The sequence below is a fragment of the Neofelis nebulosa genome, chromosome 15, assembly GCF_028018385.1.
Source record: "Neofelis nebulosa isolate mNeoNeb1 chromosome 15, mNeoNeb1.pri, whole genome shotgun sequence".
In the NCBI taxonomy this organism is placed as follows: Eukaryota; Metazoa; Chordata; class Mammalia; order Carnivora; family Felidae; genus Neofelis; species Neofelis nebulosa.
Genome location: NC_080796.1, coordinates 33,275,305 through 33,284,715, shown reverse-complemented (window position 1 = coordinate 33,284,715; position 9,411 = coordinate 33,275,305). Strand labels below are relative to the sequence as shown.

At 50.6% G+C, this 9,411-nt stretch overlaps 1 protein-coding gene across 7 annotated transcripts in view; it reads left to right on the top strand.

The window, feature by feature from the left end:
• The first annotated feature begins 3,540 nt into the window (after positions 1-3,540).
• CACNA1E (calcium voltage-gated channel subunit alpha1 E) overlaps positions 3,541-9,411 on the top strand; it is a 489,630-nt gene continuing 483,759 nt past the window's right edge. For all 7 annotated transcript variants that reach the window (XM_058701273.1, XM_058701270.1, XM_058701274.1 and 4 more), the window contains exon 1: positions 3,541-3,978. The gene's annotated coding sequence lies outside the window, so the exon portion shown is untranslated. The remainder of the gene's footprint in view (positions 3,979-9,411) is intronic.

Here is a 9,411-nt window from a genome sequence, read left to right as displayed (position 1 = left end):
GCGACTTGAATGGGTTCCCCCTCTGGCTTCCTCACCCTGTGCCCTTTTTGGGGGGTATGTTGAGTTTCTCACAAGCAGTGATTCAGAAACCTGTGGTTTGAGGCTTTTCCATCCTGTCATCCAACCACTACTTGTTAAATGCCACTGGGCATATGGCAATGAACGAGACTCTATTTTGGCCCTTAGCAAGCTCACTGGTGGAGAGGTATCAGCCTCCCAGCAGTGAGATAAGACACAACAGGGGCTAACCCAGAACACAGATAAGGGGGGCCCCGGCAGGAGGCTTCTTAGAGAAACTGGTATCTGATCTGCAACCTGAAGGATGAGGGAAAGCTAGCTAAGTAAAGCGGGGTGATGACACCACTTCAGGCAAGAGGGAATGAAATATTTGTTAAAAAATAACTGCTTCACAGGTGAAACCTCATGGAAAGTGATATTCATGAGAGAGAAAAATGGAGGGGGGAGAGAGAGAGAGAGAGAGAGGCAGGCATAGGAAACAAAGAGACAAAGAGAAGGAGAAACAGAGACAGCTGAACAGAGACAAAAGGCCGAAAGGTGGACAGGTGCCAGAGACAGAGGGATGACCATAGACTCATGGATTGTTAGAGCTGGAAGGAACCATAGTGAACGGACAAGGAATAATTTCACAGATATGGAAACTGAGGCAAAGAAAGTCGTTTGCCAGAGTCACAAAGATATTTCATCTGAGTGCTGAGTCAGGAAGCTAGATCTTGGCTTCCAGAAGGTTGGAGAGAAGAGCTGGGGAAGGAGAAGATGGGGAGAGTGGGAAGTCAGAGATGGAGGTCAGGGAGCTTGGGAGAGGCACAGAGAGAGGATATTCACTGATACCACATAGTCAGGTTCACCGGAGTGAATGCAGGGAAAGTTTAGATGAAATCTGAGCTGGCTTTCTTTTTCCTCTCTCCTTTACCTTCCTATTTCTCTCCTTCTCTTTTTCCTTCCAACCATATCCTGCCTACAACCAGATAGCAGAGAACTGGTTGCCATGGCTACTAAATGGCATTCAAGCAGGCTGAATTATTAAACCAGGGTCTTTTCTTTGAAGCCAAGGCCCCAGTGTGAAGTACCGTTAGGGGGCGCAGTATGGGGTATAGGTTGGCATCCGGGCTGTCCTAGGTGCTCCCTTGCTGGTCTGGCTCAGAGAGGACTGCGGTGGTCTTGAGCACTGAACCTTCTCCCCACCGCTGGGTATTATAGAGGGTTGGGAGTGGGGAGGAGGTGTGTCTGCTGGGGAGGGGGACAGCCCTGTGTGCCCAACTGAATCCCTACATCCAAGAGTATCTCCCCCACCTGCTCTGCCTAGAGCAAAAGGCACTGGGCAACAGCCACAACTCATTCAAATGGGATAAGAACCAAAGCCAATATTTTTGTTATGTCTGCAACGACAGCATATTGTTCTAATTAGTTGTTACTGGTAGCCAGAGAGGCAAGAAATAAAATGGCAGGTATGTCCAAGGGGTCATACTTGGGCATCTGGGCTTATGATGCCTCCTTGGACAGGTTAAGGAAATCTGTCATGGAACATTCCAGTTGGTGGGCATGGCCTTATCCCAATAGTATGAGTGAGCTATCAAGGAGAATCTTGTTTGTGGGCACAATTGTTGTTTGTTTTGATGATGGCTTCCAAGCCAGGAAAACCATCAGCCTTCTGGTATCCTAGCTCTTTAAACTTTTTCATTATAAAAAGAAAACCAAACGTTGTCCTGTCGATGCTCCTGCCTATGGAGTAGCTGGTAACTGCCCTCTATGTATGCATATGCTGGGGTGGGGTGGGGGGCATGAAGGGCACATTTTGGAGTTAATGGAGTCATTCTCCTTTCCTCTAACAGATTCAATAGGTTCTGAGGTTAATTTCCCACAGTGGGAAAATTTCTCCCTCTTCCTCTCCACTTGGTGGTTTTTCTCCCTTGAGAGGAGGGCTGCTGATTCCCCAGGCCTAGGATTCTGACCTCCCTTAGACCTTAGATCTCCTCAAGAGAGGCTCCCACTGCACTCTGATGCTTGCACTGAAAAAGAACAAGAATTCTTAATGGGGGAAACTAGACTTGTAAGACTTTCTCAAAATCTATCAGAAAAACCGATGTGTAGCCCTGATTCCCCCCTCCCCTTCCCCCAATGCCCTGCGTGAGCAGTTTTTAACATCAGGCCTAAAGTCCTGGCTTTCTGAAAGTCTAGTTCATAGAGACCAGACTCACTTCTTCTCAGTGTTGGTGGTAATTTTCACGACTTACCTGACTCTGGGGTTGAAGTTGGGTCCTCACAGAGTGACCCTCCTGAATAGACCTTCAGAGGGGGGGAGGGGGGAGTGAGAAAAAGCCAAGGAGGCCGCAAAGCCCTTGGTCTTCACTTCCTTTCCCTGCCCTAAAGGGAGAGGGACAGGAGTCATTAGCCTTGTGGCTATTTTGTTCCCTTCAGTGAACGTTTTCTAAGAAGTGCCAGGTCCTTGGGTGGGTGGGGTGTACAGGGTGCAAAGTTGACTGAGTAGAATCCCTGCTCTTGGCCATGGGACACTCCTAGCTAAGTAGGAATGGCCGACTGTCCTCATTCAAAGATGGAAACACCCAAAGCAAGCCTCAGAGGACTTGCCGCACCTGTGCCAAGGACAGGCCCAAGGAACAAGAGCAGTGAGGGAGAGAACCCTCCCCTTTCTCCTCCTCCTCCCCCCCTACTTCTTCCTCAATCCTACTGCCTTTCTGGGGGGGGGGGGCGGGTGCCCTTTTGTGCTCTGATTCTGAGCTTTTGGTGGAGGGTGGGCATTTGCTTATAGCTAGTCAGCAAAGCCCCCCTGGGGACGTACTTGGACTGAAGAGATGAGCTGCCGGAGCCCAACGTCGTCACCAGCAATGGCTCTGGGAGGCATTTCTGTTAATTCTTGAGGAAACATAACAGCAGAGAGCCGGAGAAATAGGGGAAGAAAGAGCCCTCCGAGAGATTCAGATCTAGAAAATCTTCCAAATGACAGTTCGACTGGCTTTTCGGGCTGTTTGTGTGTTCCTTAACTCCCCCAGGGGGCAGGGTCTTCCTTGGAGCCCTCACCTGGCCCCTGGCAGCACTCGCAGAGGACCTGTAGGCCCCTCCAGGGGCAGCGAGAGACTTCCCCCCGCGGCCGGGGCCCCCTGTCCTTGGGCAGCTTCTGGCTCAGGAACTGGCCCCTCCACACTTTCCCCTCCCCCTTACTCCTTAAAGCCCTCGATTCGCTTCTGTTTCTTTTGGGATATAATCCTACTCTCGCATCACCGTTCCCCCAGGCCTGGCAACGGAGACTCCTGCCCACAAACCCGGAGGGTGTTCTTGGAGTGGAATCGCCTGGGGGAAAGTTCGAGGTCTCTGAACTTTTCCGCAGGAACCCTGACCTGGATTTCTCGCCCCCAAGCCGTTTACTACCCCGAGCGCCGCGTCACCAACCTGCTCCCCGCTGCCCCCCCTGCCCCGCCCCATCGGCCCCGCCGCCCAGCCCCGCCCGCAGCCCCCGGAGTGCGCGCGCCCGCCGGCGCGCCGTCGCCTCGCCTCCCCGCCCGCTCCCTCGCCGACCTGCGCGCGCTGCCCGAGCCGGACCGCCGACGCTTCTCCGGGAGCCGGCTCCGGGCCGCCCTGCTCCTTTGTTTCCCCCCGTCTGGCCTCTCTGGGGGGCATGTGTGCGAGTTGTCTCGCTGTCAGAAATTTCCTTTCCACAGTGTGGGCAGGAGGCAGATTTTTTCCCCCTGTTAACTGCTTCCCTTCTGTTTTATCGATTTTATTTTCCGTTTCTCCCCCTTACCTCCTCCTGCCTGCCTTCCCCCTTCTTTCTTTGGGTTGCTCCTTCGGCCCCCTTCCATTTCACCGTCTTTCCTCCCCGCCCCCCTCTCTCGGGGCCCCTCCCCCCACCCGTTTGCTCTTTTAAAATAATTCAGGGATGCTTCGGGAATACTAGCACGCCCTGCCCATTCAGCCGAGCGCGGGACCCTGCGTGAATTCCAGGTAAGCCCGGGGTCCGGCCGCCGCGGGAACAGTGGTCCGCGCCGGTGCCGGCTGCTGCCTGCCGCGCTGCCCGCTCCTCCCCGGCGGCGGGGGCGCCGCGCCTCGCTCCCGGCGCTGCTACCTGTTGGGGGATGATGGACCGCGGGGATTCCTAGTTTGCCCAGACCTTCTCGGAATCTGGCTCTCCGCCGGCTTTGCCTCTCTACACGCTACCCTTTCCTGGCAACTTCGGTGGCGACTTCCCGGGCGTGAGAAAGCCCGTGCCGTCCCGCGTTTCGGGGTGTGAGTGGTGTGCCCCTGCCAGGCGCCCGGCCGGCGTCTCGCTGGCCCAGCCCGCAGCCAGGGAGGCTCGCGCGCCCCGGGAGCGCCGCCAGGCTCGGTGCAGGTGCCGGCCGCGGGGTCTTAGCGAGCCTCCCCGGACCCTGCCGCGCGTTCGCCAGCCACCGCCCCCCGTACCGGGCATTTTTGTGCGCGGGAGACCCCCTCGATGGGAGGGGCTTGCCGAGCAAGGACGGAGCTTCCAGCGAAGTTTCTGTGAAGGAAGCTGCGTGCACCCTTGGAGGCGTCCCGGGAACGGTAGGCTGGGTGCCCGGAGCCGCGGATCGGGCGGGTGGCCGGCAGACCCACTCCTGGGAGAGGGCTGACAGTTGGGCTCAGAGGAGGGAGGGGAGTGCGGAGAAGAAGTCAGGCTTCTTAGAGTGACTTGCTTTTTGACAGAATTTGGGTCTCCCGGTGTGAGAGTGGCTGTGCGTTCGTTTCCTGGGATGGAGCTCCCAGTTCTCTGAGCCTCTTTGTTTTGAGTCCTTGCCTGGGAGAGAATGATGGGAAACACTACCCCTTCTGGTTTCTCTGAGATTGAGGCATCCACCTCACCCTGGGGGTCAGGGTGGCAGTTTGGCCACTTGCCCCAGGAGGGGATCCTCCCTCACGCTGGGTCTGTGACTCTGGCGGCTCAGAGCGCGAGATTCAGGCTGAATGGGTGGGCTGGTGACCAAAATCTGGGGGCTTGTGATGATTCACCAGCTCTTCCCTTTGGAGGCCATGGTGGTGGATTCTTACTCTTGGGCGCCCAGAGCTGCACATGTCACAGAGGCATCATGGTTAGAAGAAAAGCTGGAGGAGGCAGGATGGCTTGGTCCAGAGAAGAGTCTTCCTGAAAGGATAGGATGTTTGTGATGCTTAAATAAAGGCATGACTTTATCTTCACCAACATCAGAGCTGGAGAAAAGGGGCTCTCTTTACTGGTCTGGGAATGAGGGTAGATGCCAGGGGAAAAGTTCCAGTTGACAGTTCCAAGAGGAATTACCAACGGAAAATATAGAAGTTCCTTTCTGCAAATGTATAGATCTTGTAGGATTGTGCGGCTGTCTCGAGAGCCTAGAAGAAGGCAATCTTTTCTTGTTTGATTCCATTCTAGAGTTTTCTTCACACGCTGAGTCTCTGGCCTGGTAAGAGGTTTTCTTTTGTTTTTGTTTATTTACTTATTTTCTAATACCACTTGGTAGTAATGGGTGATCATGTAATTTATTGTTCAAGCCAGGGCACTTTTGAAAGTGGACAGAGACATTAGTAATGGTTATGTAGGGACAATAGAGGCTGTCCAGACAGGGATGAATGATTGCCCTAAGAGTGACTATATGGTCAGAGGTAGGGACAGTTGATGACATAATGTGTGTTACTTTCATGTCATTTGGATCTTGCATGTTCCCTCCTGGCATGGTTCTTTCTGACTCAGATCTCAGATGGACTTTATTTCAGTTCCATCTAAGAGTCCAGCTCTGAATACGAATCTCTTGCCCTTGATGAACTTTTTCCCCCCCAGCTCCATCAGTCCCTCTGAAAATCCCATTCCCAGCATGGGACTTCATGCTCTGACTTCAGGGATTGCAAGCAGAGGGTGATTTACATGGAGCTGTTTCTATCCCTCTGTCTGCTTCTCTGTGGTATTTATGAGCATGGGGATCCAAGGAGGTGATCCATCTGCCAGGAATTCAAGTGTTGTGTTGACGGCAATGTGATATACAGTGACCCTCAGAATCACACAGTTGAGTTATTGGATTACTGCCGTCATACCTCCTTGGCTCTCCTGCAACTGGGAATGAGGTGTGTGTGCCTTGGTTTCAAACTGAGAAACTCGTGTTCAGGAAATGTCCTGTTACAGGGTAATACCTGGCTTTGACTTCTCTCGCTTGTGTGCAGGAGTGATGGGGATTCTTAGGGGGTGTGTTTATCAGTCATACCTTCATTCCTCTGGGGGCCCATGGGTCTTTCAGGCAGCCAAGTCCTTGCAGGGCTTCAAAAACTTGGCTACCGGTTATTAAGTGCTTATTATTTTCCAAGCAATTTCTAGACTTTATCATAATTAATCCTTATTCAACCTTGTTCAGGAGGTATCTCCATTTTATAGATGAGGAAACTGAAGCTCAGAAAAGTTAGTAACTTGCTCAAGTTCACCCAGATAGTAGGGGGCAGAGCTGGGATTCAAACCCAAAGCTGGCTGACTCCCTCCATGCAGTGGTGCTTTTTTGTGACTTTGATGTGGTCAGTGTTTGGCTCACAGAAATAATCCCACCTATTTGGGGTTTGGGGGGTGAGGGGCAATTCTAGAGTGGGGTGGATAGGGCAGTGCATTTGTCCATCCTGCCTGGTTCTTGACTCATGTTGCCCCTGTCCTTTCTGTCAGCATTGTTCTTTCTTGGTCTCCATGAAGTTTGTGTCTCTTGTTACCTGCGTTGCTGCTTAGACCATCACTGGAGGGGTCTCTTTCCTGGATCCTACTGCAGTGAACTCATGATTACCTGGGATGGTAGGATTGTTTCTTGGAAAGATAGCACATGTCACCATCTGGTTTTTAGGGTCTGTCTACACCTTAGTTATTAAAGCCTAAGGTCTCTCACTGTCACAGTTCACTGAGTCCAGTTTTTTTCAGAGATTGACCATGACCTGGGCTTGGAGAGGTCATCACTACTCAGAAGTAATTCTACAGATTAGCAAAGGAATGGTTGCCCCGAAGTAATTTTATAGATCAGCAAGGAAAGCTGACCATACCCGCTGGCAGTGTCTTGGCCAGGTCCCTCAGATTCTTTCTCTATCATATGGGTGAAAATATACCATTAAGTAGGTAGTCCCAGACATTGTTCACACCTAGTCATCATTCTTATTGAACTTGTAGCACCACAGTCAGCCAGACCAAGAACAGCATGCTTAGGGGGAAGGAGGGCACTATCAGGTGGGGGGGGGGGGGTAGATAAAAAAAGCACTGCTCTGGAAGACTTGATTTCTAGCCTTGGCTCAGCCCCATTAAGTAGCCATGTGACCTTGGGCAAATCATTCACCTCCCTGGGCCTCTTTTACCTTGCCTGAAAATGGAGGTTGGGCAGATGCTCCCCAGGTATGTCCTTGTTCAACCATCTAAGATCTCACAGTTCAGGAGGGCTTTGTGCTCTGTGCTCGCTCTGCAAATCCTAGGCAGAGCCCTCCTCCCTTCTCCTCTCTTGGTGAGGCTAGGGGTGGGTGGGTGGGTTTGATGGATAGGTGTTAGATGGAGGGGCTATGAAAGAGGCATCCTGGGGAGGAACAGAACAGTGACTGCCCTTGGCCTCTTGTGGGCAGGCCTGAGTCCAGTTTGTGTCTGGAGAAATGAGGTGGTTTATCTGGCCAGGGGAGACTCTTTGCTCCCACCTTGTGTTACCTTGGCATCCCGAATAAGTTATATTACCTTGCATCCTCAATAAGTGGCAGAGAATTGAGAAGAGCAGGAAATACAACACTTTGCTAACCAACATCTACAATATGCCCTGAATGATGAGCTAAGCACTGAAGGAGGAGTGGGTTAGGGAGCAGGACAGTAGGAGATGGTCTACCAAAAAAAGGTGGAGGGGGCACAGTTTTTGTTCTCATGGCACTTATAGTGTGGTGGGGAGCCTGCATCTAGGCCATTGGATGAAGTATACATGTGACAAATTATAAAGCCATGTGGAACCAAAAGGCTCATTTAAAACTATTTGTTACAGTAGATAGTTGGTTATGTGCATGCCAGGTATCTTCCTGGTGGAAGCAAAGGTATGTGGTACCTTTCTCACTGTCACCTGGAAAACATATAGCAGGCTATAATCCTCATCTCTGACAGGAGGATTCTAAAGGGTTCTGTTGTCTCCTTACATGCATGGACATGGAGGAACCACAGTGAATGAAATTCTAGAACAGAATTGGGCTTTACCAAGGAAAGGCCTTCCCATTTACATTCCCATGGTATTATTGGAAAGATTCATCCTGTGGAATCACAGAGCCTCTGTAACTACTTTGATCACACTTGAAAAAAACATTTTCTCCCTATAAATGCTAGCCTGGGACTGGAGTAAAGAGAGAATGCTCTAGATTATTAATATGGAGTTAGTGTTGGCAGCAGCTCCTAAATGGGTTTTCCGGAAGGGCATAGAACTGGGGAGCACCAGGAGGAAGGCGTGATGCTGTCTTGGGCACAGTCCAGGCACCACGGCCTGTGGCAGGGCAGTGAATCTATCCCTGTGACTTTTTACGTAATTTCTAACCTGGGTAACAAAGTCTAGGGCTGTACTCACGGACACATCTGTCAGCGATGGAAGTATCACTGTTGTTGCAAAAATCCAACTTGATGCCAAAGTAGTTCTTTGTGTCTTCTGTACTACAGAGGCTATATTTATTCTCTCGTATATCTTTTGGGGTTTCCCCCCTTTCTCATGAACCACATGTGTACATGGCCTTTTTCTAGGAGGAGTGGGAAAAAAAGATGAAAATGACATGGTTCTCACTTTCAAATAATTGGTTTCTAGCTCTCAGTACAGTACTTTGAAGAAGTCTTTTTTCTTTTACTAAATTGTATGTTATCTGGCCATGATGTAGGGGATCTGGTCTTGCTCCAGTCCTTACTGGCTGTAGACCACAGACAAATCACTTAACCCCTTGGGCCTCAGCTATGTTATCACTACACAGGCCCAGTACCCCACCTTACACAGAAGGGGCCTGGAGCCCGTGGTTGCTGGAGATTCCTGCCCATTTTAAGAGTAATGACTGTTCTATGATTTTGTCTCCCATCCCTTTTCTCCCCCTCTCTTTGTTCTTTGTCTCTCCCTCTTACCCTGACATATAATAGAATTTTTTTTTTGTTTGCTCTATTTACTGAATAGGAATTTTATTCTTTTTCCTTAATTTAAAAAGTGACGAAGAACATTTTATATTTCTGCCTCTTAAAAGAAGGTAAATTGAATCTCTGTTGACTTATTTGGTTCTTGATTGATGTTTTCTTGAGTATAATGAACCTAGATACAAAGTTTCATGCCTTCCTTAGTGAAGGGATTTGTAATGACAGGTGAACACGTATCCAACAACTTGCTTCTCTTTTTGTCGCATCTCAGACTCTGGGTTAATGAGCTGTTCAGCGCTGATGTCTGAGTC